Source organism: Asterias amurensis, chromosome 16, assembly GCF_032118995.1.
Source record: "Asterias amurensis chromosome 16, ASM3211899v1".
Taxonomy (NCBI): domain Eukaryota; kingdom Metazoa; phylum Echinodermata; class Asteroidea; order Forcipulatida; family Asteriidae; genus Asterias; species Asterias amurensis.
Window position 1 is genome coordinate 15908115 of NC_092663.1, and position 17057 is coordinate 15925171.

Consider the following 17057-nt stretch of genomic DNA (forward strand, 5'->3'; position numbering starts at 1 on the left):
GTCAAAACAAAGTGTGGATAACTATGGCCTCTGGTTAATTAAAGGGTTTTGTAGATCAAGTTTTGGGCACATGACATGAATCCCTACTCACTTTGAATGAAGATGTGTGTAGTTTAATTTACCTGTAGAAGTTTCAGCTTCATTAGTCGTACAAGTTTTTTTTGAAAAAAAAGTTAAAATCACAGAGCGATGTTTTCAGGAGAGTCGCGTAAAATACCAGTTCTACTAAAATAGTGATCGTTTCCTGAGACGAAAATTACTTTCGTGACACAATGAAACTTTCTACCGTCATTATTATATATAAACCGTGTAAGTACCCTGCCCAGACCCTCTTCTTAAAGAAAACAGAACATTGAGGCTTTGAATTTGTTAACGTATGCCCATGTTGGGATACACCGAGTGAGAATATACTGGTCTTTGAAAATAAGGTGTCCAGCCGTCAATTTCACCAAACTCTTCCTAACTTAGGATTAATCTTAGGACTTAGGACGGGTTCAGTTCCGCATCAAAATACGTAGGACGCATTGAACTCATCCTAAGTTAGGACAGGTTACTCGTCCTAACTTGAGATAGGATTGATCCTAGAGTTTCGTGAAATCGGCTGCAGTGTCTTTAAGGAGAACTGAACACTGAGGCTTTTAATAGTTCTTGCGTATAGAGAGAGAAACGAGTTCGGGACATGTGGGTAGGCGTTTAGACATTCGTTCGGGTTTCTACTTTCCTAAATCCTCCAAGGCTGGCAATCCATCTGTTTTTTCTATACTCATGTCTACCTGTCAACTCATCATAAATATTAACTTTTACATAACATCATCTTATAATGTAATTACTTCTGATGTTTTTATGATGACATTAGTCAACACCGATCATCCACGGTACGTCTAAATTTATGACATCTTCATTGTCTTCACGATCAATCTCATGTTACGCGTTGCTAGAGAATCATTGACACTCTATACCAAATAATTACACTTCATGAAGCTGTATGGTAATTCAATATGGTTTAGCGGATTCTAATTTGTACCAAAATAAGCAGAGAGAGTTTGTTCTATACTCGGGTTTTGAGAAGTATATGATACTATCTCTGCTGTTATAATTAATGCTGGATTTACTCTTAATACACTGTATCTTTGGGGTGAGCCTTAGTGGCCTTTAACATGACTTGCTGGAAACAAACGGTTGGAATTTTATGGAAATAAAACATGATTTTGATTAGTAGGATTTGAAACTTTGCATGGTGGAGATAATATGATTTTGTATTCTATATGATTTTGATTCTTGTTTAATATCAGAATATTGGCTGCGGTGTAATAGTGTACGGTGTATGTTAGTATAGGATCTGTCATTCTGATGTGAGTTTATGTTTGATGTTGTGTAATTTTGTTTGACTTTGATAAAAAACTCTTGTCGTTTTCATTTTGGGAAACTTTCCATTACTTCCAAAAATATTCACATTAATGAAGTTTATTTAATTGAACTACCACAATTTGAATGACAATAAATTTTCTTCCTATGACGTCCAGAACCCCCAAAAAGCTAAAAAGTTCGTTTTGGGAATATTTGAGTTCCTTGTAATGTGTAAATAAGTTATCTGGGAATAATTCTTTTGAAAGTTAATATCTGCCAACCAGTTTCCAAAATTACTTTAGCTGACATCCACCCTAATTCGACATCCCATAAAAGGTTTAAGATACCAGTATACCTCCACAGTAACAACTCACACCACTGATTCTATCACCAACTTTAAAAGAAAATTCAATACGCCGCTATAATTTTTCGCGCTATTTTGGAATGCCACTCTGACGTTACCGCGGTGTGGCTGAACTTTTCTTCTTAATGTTAGAAACACCCGTTAGATATAATATGCCATGAGGTAACACCAGGTCTGTGTGCGTAAAGGCACGGATAGCCGCCGGGTGTCCGTATTTAGTTTCCCCGTTGGGATCAAGCTTTTGAAGGGAAGTTCTATCCTCTAAAATAGATACCACGCTGACGGTTTTGTTCAAGCTCTCCCGTTACGGAGTCCCAGCGGGATCCCCTTTTCAGCGAGCTGTGATATGTTGATTTTTGCAGGCGTAGCGTTACTTCTTTGACTGAAGTTTTGGCTGTTTTTCATCTGGTGTTTTTATTAGTGGAATGTGTCCTCAGCGTGAATACCTTGGTCATTATCTTTTGCATAGTGAGCTTTTGGATGGGTTGCCCATTTAATGATAATAAACATTGAATGAGTGTGATTTCGAACTCCATAGGTTGCCCTTATAATAATTCAACCGCTTTATAGTGAACCCAAAAAATATTTCCTTTGTATTTATTCAGTAGAGAGAATACATATTTTGAAAGTTGTTTAGTAACCAGGGTGAAGGTTTTCCAATCAAGTTTATAAATAAAGCTGTGTGTATCTTTGTTCAGTAGAGAGGATCCATATTTGATAGTTGTAGCGAAACAGGGTAAAGGTTTTCGAATAACGAACAAGGCTACATTTGTTTGTGACTGAATGTCTTCGAGAGAGGCTATAAGTCCTATCTTCCTTATTGTATTTTTTGTCTGATATTCCTTTTTCTTAATACTGTGTGAGGACTCCCTCTCGTGCGCCTTGGGCACCTTAATTTGGTGAATGTTGGTGCTGTAAAAATACTCTAAAATATCTATATGTGGCCACACCAAAGGTGTCATTCTAACACCCCAGTTTTTGCAGTGTATTATTTTCATTAGTCCACAGCTCCCTCGGACCGTTGGTGGTGTCAAAGGTCAACGCGAAACCAAGCTGAACTTAATTTCTCATCTCCATATTTTCAGAAATTATAAATGCCACGGTGTTTTATTGATGTCTCCGCGATATGATTTACAAAACGATATTCAATAACCGTAGAATTCCAATCTCGCTCGGCCAGTTGCTCTGTGCACTCAACGGCTGTTTACTGTCAGCTTCGTTTAGTTTGGACACGCAAGTGTGCACTATTAAAATGATGCTATGTCAATACACGCATTATGGTGGCACGTTTCGCATGCTTGCAATGCAAAGACGATAAGTGACACAGCAAACAAATGACAGAGCTGATATCAGTGATATTAAACAATGCCTTCCCCACGCATACAACATTTAAAAGGTTGACTTCACTGCTCAGATGATTAAAGACATATCATGTTGTGCATGCCAGACATGACATTCAGTTCAATTAAAGTGTGGTGTTTTTACACACAATAGAGCCATACAATAAAACCATACATAAAACAGCCGTCACAATGAGATCACACCACTCCAGTGTATGTGATGAGGATACTCCTCCCTATCGTCCAATACGATGCAGTAGTTGACTATATCTCTACCAAGGTTCATCAAGTCCCGTCAATTTGTGACAAGCGACAGTTGTTGGAGCTATCCCCGGGAACAGTTTATATCCTCCGAATTCCCCACTGCCAAACCAAGTCACCGAGAGACAAAAAGATGTCATGGGATCACGTTGTCGTCACGGTGCCGTGAATCGACGCGTGGAGCCCGCCTGAAGAGACCGAGGCACATGCCGGTTGTCATTAATAACTTGTATTGTCCATTGGCAACGTATATATGTTTTCTACCGACGTTTTGATGATTATGCCTTAAAGAGACTGCCTTCTTTGTACGGTGGTGGAGACAGCACTATTTAAATTGTGAAATATGACTGCAGCCGGTGAGAAACTATTGATGTGAACAGGTGAACCTTTGCTCCCATCAATGTGAACAAGTGAACTAAATGCTCCCATCAACAGTCTCAAAGTTTCAAGGAGGTACGCTATAAGGTAAATTCTCAAACCGATTTCTTTAAAGCATTCGGCTGTTTCAAATCGTGCTATCGTGTTGTCTATAAGAAACTAAATGTTCCCATCAACAGTCTCAAAGTTTCAAGGAGGTACGCCATAAGGTAAATTCTCAAACCGATTTCCTCAAAGCATTCTGCTGTTTCGAATCGTGCTATCGTGTTGTCTATAAGAAACTGATTCCAGTAATGAGCGGAAACTGACAATTTTTTGTTCTGCCATCTCATACCCATTTTGAGTGTTTTCATCCAATGATTTGGTACCTTTGTGCAGCCTGCCTCCGCGACAGAGGTTGCAAAAAGAGTGAATTTTGTTAAGTTTAGTTTTCTTTTGCCTTTATTGCACAAACATCAAAAGCAATTTGATGCAAAAGGGAAAGCCCGATCAGGCACACGCAGGCTCTCACTAAATGGGGATACTTAATCACACCACAAAATAGAACCAAGAAACAAAGACAACCCATTTTATGCGATGCAGAGGAGTTTTGCATGGGCCTAGCGAAAATAATTCTCTCTCTCTATCTATCTTTGTTCGAGTGAAACACAGTCACAGAGTGTTAAATTCAAGGTGTTAAAATCTACACCATCTGTATTTGCATATCAAAATTAACTGCATGGGTGCTCCGAATAAATTTACACAAGTAGTTTCAATTTTAACCCCTCTGTTTTTTGTAAACAGTTTTGTAATAAAACGATTGCCTTAAGATTTGTACATAAGTAGGTAAATCCAGCCAAACCAAAAATAGTATATGAGATTTTAGTTGGTGACCTATGGAAAAAGTGCTGAGCATAAACGATGTTGTGCCTGCCTGCCTGCTTGCTGTCTAGCTAGCGGCATGATAAACACAAATTTCCCCCATAGTTCGAAATGAGATGCCGTATTAGTTCCAACACTACTGGCCAATTAAGCGTGCTGGTACGTCCTGAAAATGTGGAACGACGTGATCGCACTTCAACATTCAACTTCAATAATAAACCACGACCAGTGATTAAAATCTCTTCGGGTCACGTGACCTAGAAAAAGAGAGATCTAGCTGGGGTTCCAGCTTGAAAATGAACCTATAAATGAAGTCCCATGGTCATGAAGGTTTTAGTAATATTTTGCCGATCTGTTTTTTTGGACCTAATGCCGCGTAACCTGGAAAACGCGGCCTTTTATCGCGGCCAATTTTAAATATGTAGGTCAGCTCAGGAAACGATTTGCTAGAAATTTAAGGGATTTTTTTCTTAGATGATGCGTCATCGGGTTAAAAAAAAAAACATGACGACTGAAGTTGTTTATGTCAATATTGTATATTTTAAGGGTAGATGGCTTTAGCTTTCGATCAAAACCGGACCTTCTTCAGAGGCATAAACAAGTACAAACAAACACATATCCTAGATGTTAAATTTGCATCGGGGATGAGGAATATTAGTTTTGGTTTTTACCCATACACCGATGTGTATTTTAGCACTGTATACTCAGTACTTTCCCGAGTCCTGTGAATTGCAAGAATTGCAAGGGTAGTGGGTTCGAATCCCACCCGAGTAATATGCCTGTGATATTTTTTCACAGGAGTCGACAAAGGATTAAGGGAAGGTATCCGGAAAAAAAGCGGGACAAATAATAGCAATCAAAGTTACAAATTGATAAACAATTGGTGGCTAGGAACCAATATGTATGAGGATTCTGCCTAGATTTCTAGCTTAATAAAATACCTAGGACCATTAACTAAACTTTACAGGTTTGTAAAAAGGGTTTTTGGCTATATTTTTGTGTGACCTATTTCCTACCTTCCGGATAAATTACTTCACACAGTTAACAATGGTTGCACGGATGAAACATCCGTGCAAGAAAATTAATCTCAGTTCGGATTTCTGACAATAATAATAATAATAATACTAATAATAATAATAATAATAATAATAATAATAATAACATTTATAATATGAACACTTATAGTGCGCCGGTATCCACCACAAGTGATGCTCATGGCGCAAGGAAGAAACACAAAATTAATGAAAAGCAGCTGTGAAAAAGTGGGTTTTGAGGGCCTCTTTGAACTTATGAATAGAGGACATATTACGGATATTAAGAGGCAGATTATTCCAAAGTAAAGGACCAGCATGAGAAAAAGCCCTGTCACCCCAACTGCTGTGGGTGTGGGGAACAACCAGTAATGACGAATTGGATGATCTAAGACATCTGGAAGGATTGTAACGGGTAATTAATTGACAATTATACTGAGGAGCAGAACCATGTAAAGAATGAAAAACAAGCAGAAGTAATTTGTATTGAATGCGATATTGAACAGGGAGCCAGTGAAGTGCATTTAAAACCGGAGTGATATGGGTTCTCCTGGAGGACAAAGTGACCAGCCGAGCTGCAGTGTTTTGCAGTCGTTGCAAACGAGAGATTTGATTCTGTTGTAGAAGACAGAAGAGAGAATTACAATAATCAAACCGGGAAGAAATCAGAGCATGAACAATCTAATTCCGTGTTAGAACGAGTTAAGTATTTACGGATAAAGCCCAGATTTCTTAATTGATACCAAACTGATTTACATATGTTAGAAACCTGGTTAGACATAGACATAGCATAGTCAAATGTAACACCTAGATTTTTACAGACTACAGAAGGCTTAATTTTACAATTACCAATGTTGATATGAGAGACTAATCACGGCATCCAAACAAAGGCTTCAAAGCAAAGGACGGGTCCCTGTTTGATACAAGAGTAATCAGAATTCATCATTACGGAGAGAACACAAGGAACGCGACAACAATATCTGCTTCAAATTCAAGACTATATTTACATACACAGCGTTCAGTGGTGTCATCTTCCCCTTCCTTCCACTTTAAAGCCTCGAATTTTTTTGATGGTTTTGTAATGAGTATTTTGTATATTATGTTATTTTTTTTGCGGTTAAAAACACATAAGTATGGTTGTTAATAAAAAAACAAAAAAACAAATAAAAAACAAAACAAGGCGCAAACAATACGCTAACGCATTCTACAATAAAAACATAATACTTAAACCTGAAATGAGGCAGGCATTGGAAAAAGATAAGAGCCAATAGGCCTAAAGTTTCATTATAGAAAACATGAACGATAAAATGGACAACAAACCACAACAAACGTAAACAATAATGGGCTACAATCAAATAATAGCTAAGAGTTGCAAGGATACTTTGAGCCAAACCCCGTCCAGGAAGGGGATATTTCCGCCATGACTCCAACTAAAAAGAAATGGAACAGTAATAGTTCAAGTTGAACTTGTGAGGTCAGATATCAGTCACCTTAATTTAACGTCTTGGTTAGTCGTGCATGCAAACACGTAACCCAATCTCGATTAGCCTTTCTAGACAGCTGGCCTCGTGTCATCTAATAAAGTCCAGGTGAATCCATCTGCGTCTTTGATTGGCTGACCAGTCCGTGACGTAGCACGCGCTGGACCGAAATAAACGCGCTACGCTTAAGACACTCCCGGTGATTGGCTATTGGTGGCAGGACGTTACGTAAGGCACACCTACACCCTCTGGGTGGAAATATGCAATTATTGGAAGATACTGAGAAGGAAATGTGAAGTGAGGTCCGATTAGTGGAGTTGTTCGCTTTGGGTACGCTGGAATGTTTGGCCGAGTACCCCGGGGTGTGAAGTCGAACACGGTGACCATCCGCAGGGTATATTCAATGTCAAAAACGGCTATTGAGATATGGAGATTGGCCCGTTTAACGTTCTAATAGCTTCTCGAGCCCTTTACACACGGCAGCAATTTAGCAATGGTACCTTGCTCAATTTTAGCATGGTTACGAAATTGCACCTCGTGTGAAAGGACAACAAGGTTTATTCTTTCCATAATTGATTCCATTGATTCCATTATGATTCTTTCCATAAACAACGGCAAACTTGAGACTTTACCAGGGAGGAAAGTCCAAACATTGTCCTTTCAAAAGAAGTGTTAGTACTAGAAAAACTTAACAACCACGCTAAAATTAAGCAATGGACCCCTGATAAACAACTGTCGTGTGAAAAGGGCTTTGGTCTATTTGCAAGGTGTTGTCCAAAATGTAGCAACTGATGTTTCTTGTTGTCATGAATGTCTCATCTAGCTAGCTCACCGCATCTCCACTGAGTTTGTACTTGGTGTTTATTACAACCCGTGCACGGTGTACGCAAAGGGCAATCAGTAAACAGTGAATTCTCATTGGGTGGCATGGTATCTCCGGTTGACCGTGCACTATATCAATGGTAAATTTATAAATTGTCTATATATTTTTGACACTTTTACCAAATCCTGGATAAGAAATCTTGGTTGTCATGAATGTCTGTTCTATCTCACTGCATCTCCATTGAGTTTGTACTTTGTGTTTATTACAATCCGTACACACGCAAAGAAGGTAATCACTAACAGTTTATTCTCATTGCGTTGCATGGTATCTCCGCTTGACCGTGCACTATTTATGACAAATTGCAATGAATGAAGCGTGTAATGATGACATATAGGCAGCAAATGATCCACGCCTCGAATCATGCGTCCACGTTGATGCATAACATATAGTAGAAGTAATACTTACATTAAATAGATTGAAAGTGCCAAACTGCCAGGTAATATAAAAATGATGAAAGTTACTTTGAGCATCAGTGCAAGCAAGCAAACTGGTGTAACGACAAAACAACCGCTATCGAAAAGCATCGGCACAATAATGTATGCATCAATGATTAATAATACAGGTACAAAAGTGCCAATCCTTTTCCAAACAGATTGTAACCCAGTAAACAACTGACGTTTCAACAACCGAGAAATATGGTCTACAGCACAGATCCATTCATCTCCTCATTTGAGCCTTTCCAACAAACATACAGATTTTAACCCAGTAAACAACTGACGTTTCAACAACCGAGATATATGGTCTTCATCACGTATCCATTCATCTCCTCTCGTAAACTTTAAAGCAAGAAATCTTCATTATGAATATAGTGCAACCTTCTACTATCATCCAACGTTAATCTCATGCCAAGCAAAGGATCGTAGCTTCAACATAAGGCGTCACGTAGAGCAGCGCAAACAACACCACGGCGCAAATTAAGCCAGTCACAGTTACCTTTCATCCGATCCTTTCTGCACAGAGACAATCACATGGATACAACACAGGTGTATCATCGCCTACAGGTCGATGGAGGATACGGAAGTAATCTTGCTTTGGGGTCGATCCTCAAGCTTTGCCAACGTCTCGATGCACCTGCTGGAAAACTCCCGAAAGGCCCCAAATCACAAGCACTGTGTCTTATTTACGGATACGGGACCTGGTTTCTGTGGAGCTTGGAACAATATCGCGATCTCAACCGAATTGTCACAAGGGCTTGGGTGGAAATTACTCTCAATTACGGCCTAGATATAGAAAGATGGACAAGACGTTAACCTTGAAAATCAGAGCATTTATTGACTGACCTGTGCAGTGGTATTACATAAGAGGCAGAGAGTTGGCAGCAAGTTTTCTATTTTGCAAGTCACAAGTCAATGCTGAAAGTTTCAATTCACGTCGCAAATCAATGCTGAAAGTGTTATGTCTCAAGTCACGAGTAAAAAAAAAAAAAAAAATTGAGATTCGAGTTCGACTCGAGTCCAAGTCGCATGACTCGAGTAAGTCAACAACTCTGATAGTAGATCAGACATTTTTTTTTGTCCATCATTGATGTTCACCGTACCATACATAAAACTTGCGCCAATATTAGCCTCAATGAGCAACTTAAAAAAGTTAAGTCACGTAACAAATCTGTCAACAAATTTGGTGTGAAGTATAACTGCGGAACTGCGGTAGTTTAATGCATACTATTTATCTCTGATAGATCAGAACTTCTGTGTTTCAACTTTGCAAATATCACGACACAATGGATGAATATTAATGTGATAACATTAGTACCTTATTTTTTAAGGCCGCGAGTGCACCTTTAACATGCATTCATCGCCATATCAATAGCAGTGTGATCCCTGGTTTTAAATGTTAAAGCTCACAATCGCCTCATTACAAACACACATTGGAATCTAATTCATGCGCACGATGTTTCTATTAAAAGTATTTTAATATTTCATTTTTCTTCTTCACACAGCAACATAATAATTGTGTAACCTATGCACGCATATAAAGGCCGGAATATAGCCTCGAGGTTGGGCTGGGATTTTTTTTGGTAGCGCTACAAAAAAATGTTTTATTTAAAGCGGACCCGAGGCGTTGGAATGCTGTGTGACATGCATGCTGAACTGGCGACAGGAGACAACGTCTACGTCGTATTGGGGGTGTTAAAGATCGATGTATATGAGTCAATTGAATTAAATCTTGTTTATTTTAGGAGGGGTTGGAATTACCAGGGACGATATTAATGACTGGATACGCATTGTATGTTATCATGTACTGTGATCAGAAAGTCATTGGATTTGCGTTTCATCTTTGCCGAGGAACATCCAACAAATTGAGTTGTTGATGAGGAACACTGTGTGTGTTTATTATATACACTTGTCAGGGACGGTCATCTGGTTTATCCATCAACAAACTTGAAATAGTCGGGCTTCTGTACCATATACTGTGTTTATTGCATCGGTAGACAGGGAACACGTCAAAGATGATGGAAGCAATATGAACGTTTGATGTGGAGTATTTGCTGTATCTGACTCGGCGGCTGGCGGCTACGACTGTTGTGAAAGACGTTGCCAAGGACGTCATTTAGACCTTTATCACGGTGTGGTCAGCTTGATTTGACTCCATTCCAACTCATTGTAACCAAACTGAGGCTGGACGAAATAATAGTCTGGTGCCATGCGCAATGGATGTTAGCATTTATTTATAGAAACAGGGAACAAGACCAGGGTGGTGACAGCGTGATAAATGTCTATACATTCAAGCGGTGATCCAGCCGTAAGCCAAAGCCGTATAGCTCCAAATGGACACGGACTAAGGCCTACTTCCTGATTTTACGGTTGCCCTGTTATTCCGCTGTAAAGGTTTCTATATAAAAGCTTGAAAGAACAGACAAAATAAATATATACATATATTTTGTAAAGAGAGTTTGAGACCTCAAAAGATTGACAGAAAAGACTGTACGGCAAATTACTCTACATCCTTCTCGTTTTGATTTCATTGACTAACATAAAGATAAGATTTGTCACCAGTACTGCTAACTTGATTAGGATCACAACACTAAAAAGGTCGTATCCACTGAAACATCAGATAGTATAACTTTCCCTGTAACCCAGGAGACTTTTCCTCCATACACCTGTTACGAGCACTCTTGACAGTCGAAATCAAATGGCATCCCAAAACCCCAGCCAATGTTGACACATATACATATTTGAACAGTTGGATTTAGGAGTTGAAATCAGGCTGAACACGTTTGCTCAGTAACCAGATTTCCGCGGACCGTTGAAACCCAATCCAAAAACACATAAAAGAGAAATGTCATCCAAACACCCTTGGCTCTGTGTATACGGGGTCCATATAAGTTTCGACTCTGGTCTTATCGTCTTCAATCCACCCTCCAAGGAGCATTTAACTAGGAAATCCACCTTGTAGCTCTCAAGGCGAATCTCCTCTTTGCCCAGACAATTTTGCCTCTCGAAATTAAATGTCAACATGATGCCCCTTTTCTTAGTGTGACGGAGTGTATTCCACAGACCTCTCTAGGCATGGTGGGTGGATTTTTCCCGAGCTGGGATACGCTTCAATTCACGCACCATGTTGGCGAAAGATAAAAGTGGTCAAATAATCTTGGTACGCTCGTTTGTCTTTCCTAAGCAACACGTACGATTGTGAGGACACAACTTATGTCAACTCCCCGCAATGAAGACATTAACTGTCTTAGAAGATCTTCATCTAGACAGATTAAACACAACTGCACAATGACAGCTCAAAACTCATCTCTTCAAACGGGGGTTTTAAATCCAGGACTTTTGTCTTTGACTTTGCGAACCGGTGCCATTGAATTTGAATAAAGTTACATGGGTGTTTAGTTTGTGCTCGAGGAGTGTACCTGTTTGGGACTCGCGCTTATAAGCTTTGCTTCTTAATAGTGAGCTCCCGCAGTATCATAAAAGTGTGTTTATTTCCTGCTAGGTTAACTGTATTATTTGGAACATGTATGTATTATTGACTGTTTTTCCACGTTACTGTGGAATCAAGAAACCATAAACCTAAATAGCATTTTGGTCAGACACTTAGCGAAAGAAATGTCTCATGGAATAACCCCAGAAAGACATTGAAAGTCAGGAGGTAAAACATACACGTAGCACCTGACCCAAACAGCCGTTTCTTTTGTTTTGGTTTTTGCGTTTCGGTTGGGTTAGTTGTACTAATGTTGTATTGGCCCTTTTAAGATGTTTTTAGGTGTATTTCTTGTGTTTGCTTTCTTGTTATTTTGTACATATTTATTTGTCGTGCAGTTATACATATTTTTTTACACTTTGTGTTGTTCTGGTCGAATGAAAGATAACAATAATACTTATTAATAACAACATTTATACATAAGGAACTTTCGAAAATCAAGGTCATGTCAACTCTCAACAATGAACAAAAGAACGGTCTCATCAGAAGAACATAAGAAAAACGCAATTTCTTTAAAGACAAAACTGCGTTGGAAGTAAGGACGGAAGAAATACATAGGAACTTTATCAAGCTTAAAGAAAACATACACAATGTCTATAGGCATCTATAGAGCGTCAGATGGTATCCAGTTTTGGCATTGACAAAGCATGCTCTTAATGCGCTGTCATCGATATGGTTGGAATAATCCACACAGGATCAGTGTTAAGACTATGGATAACGGGATAGTCGATTGACGGGTATCATATCCAACTCAAGAATAACAGTGACGTTCAAAGGAAATTTGAACAACTTTAAGTCGTTAGTTGTGGAAAACTGAAGGTATCTTAGCTCATAATGATTTATAGTTGTATAAGTACATACAACTATACAAGTTGGAGAAAGGAGATCGAGAGAAAGACAGCATTATTATAAACAATTTGAGAAGTAAATAACGGGATTGACGGGTATCATTATCCAACTAAAGGATAACAGTGACAGTCGAAGGTCATTTTAACAACTTCAAGTCGTTTAATTTGGAAACGAAAACACACTGGTTGAGTCGAAGATCATTATAATTTATAGTCAGTAAAACAAAGTAACATAAAAATGTTTGAACACATTCAACCAAAAATTGGAGAAAGGAGAAAGGAAGAAATACAGAATCATGATAAGTAATTTGAGACCGTATTTGGAGATACCACTGCCCCTGATAGTCGATGAACAACGTGGTTGCTTTGTTGGTTACATTTTGTGGTGCAGAGCATGAGTGGAGCCTTGTCAATTTTAATGCAGTTGGTCAGGTTTATGTTACGAGGTGATTCAACGTAGTTTTTCAAGTCGTACCCTTCTTGTGTGGGCGAGGGACATCAGTTTCTTTACTTAAGTAAGATCACTGCATAAAATCGAGCATTCAGCTGTGTGACTTCATCTTGTTTGTCTCCCGCTCAAAAACGGCGGGTTCCTTTATGGTGTAATGAGAATCAGTATCCATAATCGCTGTCGAACATAGGATACGTAACAAAGATGGTGGAATCTGGTTTAAGGTCTATGTGAGGAATGTTGTATTGTGGATGACCAGCTAAACATGCCGATGTGATACAACTTCGAATCTTTCGCTTGATCACACTTTTCTCAGACACCGAGGTTTATTGGCAGACCACGCAGAAACGTTTAGCTACAAACATAGTATCGAATTTGCGTGCACTCCGGGAAGAAAGCAGGACGAATATAGGCTCAATGTGAAAAGATCCACGGTCAATCAATCCAACCTCGTGAAACTTGATAGCTTTTATATAAAGTTGATTTTGCACAACAAAGTTTTTATTTTGAAGGAGTGGATTCAAAAGGTCAACTCATCTTTATTTTGATCCTTCGGCAAAGTCGTGATGTGCGAGGCGTTAAATTTACCCGATCGGATGAAGTGTGTGTGTGTTAACTCAAAACTTAACACCTTTGTGGAAAAATGCCCACGAACGAGTTTGTTAGATTATACGTGACAATGTTATACTTAAGACGTAATTTGCATATATCACTGTCGTCTCTCCATGCCATTGTCCTTGGGGTGGAGAGCGCTACAGTTTTAACAAGTATTAAGTTGAGCATTACACCCTTCTGCTATAAACACTGAAGGGAGCTTCAGACTGTATGTTATAACAGTTAACAGTCGACTGGGTGACGGTTCTTACAATATATGTACCAACCTCCTCAGAAGAAAAGAAGAAATTGCTCAGAGGTGGATGTATCTCGTTTCCTCTTGCGCAATTTGTCCTTAAGAACTAAGCACTCGTCTTGTAACATTAAGAAGACATATATGTGAACCCCTATAAGTGTGTTTGAACGTGAACAACCAACCCCATTGGCCATGTTTCATCTTGTTATAGATATATCTCTAGTGGTGTGGTGAAAGACAGACCCCAGCGAGATATCTCACGTGATTCCCACGGGAAACGATGAGAGTTCCATCACGTCCGTTAAAGGCAGTGGACATTATTGGTAATTACTCAAAATAATTGCTAGCATAAAACTTACCTGGTAACGAACAATGGTAAGCTTTTGGTAGTATAAAATATTGTGAGAAATATTGTGAGTAACTTAGTTTTTGAGTAAGAGTTATTTTCTCACTCAATTAGTAAAAGACTTCCAGCTGAAGCCTTGTTTTATTATGAAAGCACTCAAAGTAATGCAACACGGGTGTTTTTTCTTTCATGATTCTCTTGCAATTCCGACGACTAATTGAGTCCAACTTTTCACAGGTTTCTTATTTGACGCATATGTTGGGATACACCGAACAAGAATACTGGTCTTTGACAATTACCAAAGGTGTCCAGTGCCTTTAAACCAAACGGCCGTCGATTTTGGCCGTTGCTCACGGGCGGTATTTGGTGGTGTACGTTGTCCAACACGAAGCGTCATAACGTTAGATGCCGTAAGGTCTATGTTCCCGCGTAAAATATAATAACCCCAACTGTCAGTCTGGAAGCGAGATCTCCTCATGTAGGTGACGAGACTTCATTAAATTAGACGTGGAAATCGCTCGTAGCGGGTACGGCGGTAGCCAGACTAATGTGCATTTAACACCAAAAATCTCGAGCGGGGAAAGTATCTGTTACACTCGGATGAAATTGAACAAATTTTTGTTTTTCCCGGCACATGATGTTATCTTCGGCATGCGAGAACACGAATCTTCGCCGAGTTCCTTATTAAACAAGATGTTGCGGATTGCGTTCACCAGAGTCAACCGGGTAAATTATTTACATGTTGCCATGGTGACGAACTAAAGAGATTGTATACAACATTGTGTTATTCTTGTATTTATATCACTTTTGTTGGCCCGAGGCGAACAGGAAAGCTCTTGTGCAGCAGATTTTCTTTTTTCCTCGGCTGGCGAGTTTTAGGATATGGACTCACACCATCAAGCCAGTGACTAACCGTAATATGACATGGGTTTTTTCTCCTATATAGTTTTTGGATTTTTCTTTGGAGAAGCATTGAGACCTTCGAAATCTCTTCAACGCAAATCGCTCCAGAATGGTCAAAGGTATTTTTCTCTTCTCACTGACAACCATGTCAACACAGTAGGCTACAACACAGATCTGCAAAATTTGTAGGTTAACAATTAAACAATTGCATTTTTTGCTTTTCTTTGTTGCAGACTTGTACAGATATGGAGCGACACTAAAGGACTGTATGGTTTATATTGAATCTTGTTGAGCATCAAACACGTCAGAGAGAACGAGGAGAACAAGAAAATCTCTCATTCACTCATTTTCAGTTTTGTTGGATTAACTTACATATCTCGATTCTACAAGACCTGAGGTAAGTTTTTGTTTTCCTTTTTTTTCCCCATTATGGCAATTTCGTCAAACATTGCGATAATCTGATGAGCAGTGCGGAGAAAACTTTAAGTTGTTTGTCTGAATATTGTTAAATAGAAGGATTTCCAAAGGATTTTTGTTTTCTATAGACAAGGACAAAACAGTTTCAAACATATCCTATTCAAAGATGGCTTTCACAAATGTAAAATACATTTGAAACGCAACAAAACCACCATCTGATATCGGCCAATACTGCTTTGATGATTATTACTTTTTTATCTTTTTTTTTTTTCACAAAGATGAAGTCCGACCACATTGCATGATCTTCCAATGTTCTTCATGGACACCAATTTCTTTTTTTGAAAAATACTAAATGCTCTAAACAGGCAACACCACTACTTTCTGACAATATGTACAGTTAAAAGCTCCCAACCCCCATTCGTGAAAAAGAAGAAGATAATTCTTCACGAGATAGACTTTGAAGCTACTCGATTTGTCTTTGTCTAAATGTTAGACTGCCATCAGAAAATGTAAGGGATTTCACAAAGATCTTCAGTTTGATGGGGTGTAATCGAGCACAACGGATTGTCTGGAATCTCTGAAATGGCAGGGCTCAAGTGAGGCAGTAACCAGACCGAGCTCAACATTTCTACTGACCAGCAAGAACAAACAAAAATATACTCATAGTTTCACATGTTAACTGTTGTTATTTGAACAAGCACAAGAAAAGGTTTACCTCATAGGTAAATACTGTTGCTCAACTCATTTGATGATGTTTCAAACTTAACCTCAACATTTGGACCAAAGATTATAGAGCGCAAGATGCGGAACTTAAGCTTTATCTATTGCTGGAACGTGAAATACGCATGGGCGCCATTTCAGCAAGTGAATGTTTTGTTTTCCATTGATAGAAATGGTAATCTGTTACTTGCCGAAATGGCGTCCAGCGGAATTTCACATTTCAGACCGAGTTCCGCATGTTGCGCCTACGGCGCTCTATAATCTTTGATATGGACCGAATTGAAAAAACAAAAGACAACCGGACTCGCCTTGTTGTGCGTTTCTGGCCCTGCGCTAAAATCACTGGCCTTGGACCTGGTGGTCTGGCGTATATGTCGAGCAATGAATTGTTGCTGTATTTTCGCATAGTACCCTTATAAACGTCAGACAGTCTCGCTTAGTGGGACCTCAATGGTTGGCATTTCCGTTAACATTTCAGAGAATGAGCATCACTATGTACTAATGTGACATTTTTGTGGGTGTTATGAATAATATGATGTGATTACCATGCAAGGTTTTTAATATAATGTGTGAAGTGGATATTTCAGGATTTAATTAGAAGTAACACCAATAAAGGCTACAGCTTGTAAACTTGCATATATGCTCGATGATT

At 39.0% G+C, this 17057-nt stretch overlaps 1 protein-coding gene across 2 annotated transcripts in view; it reads left to right on the plus strand.

Moving 5' to 3' along the window:
• Nucleotides 1-17057, plus strand: part of LOC139949053 (calcitonin gene-related peptide type 1 receptor-like) — a 127061-nt gene that overhangs the window by 48086 nt on the left and 61918 nt on the right. For both annotated transcript variants that reach the window (XM_071947454.1, XM_071947453.1), the window contains one exon: nucleotides 15502-15665. The gene's annotated coding sequence lies outside the window, so the exon portion shown is untranslated. The remainder of the gene's footprint in view (nucleotides 1-15501; nucleotides 15666-17057) is intronic.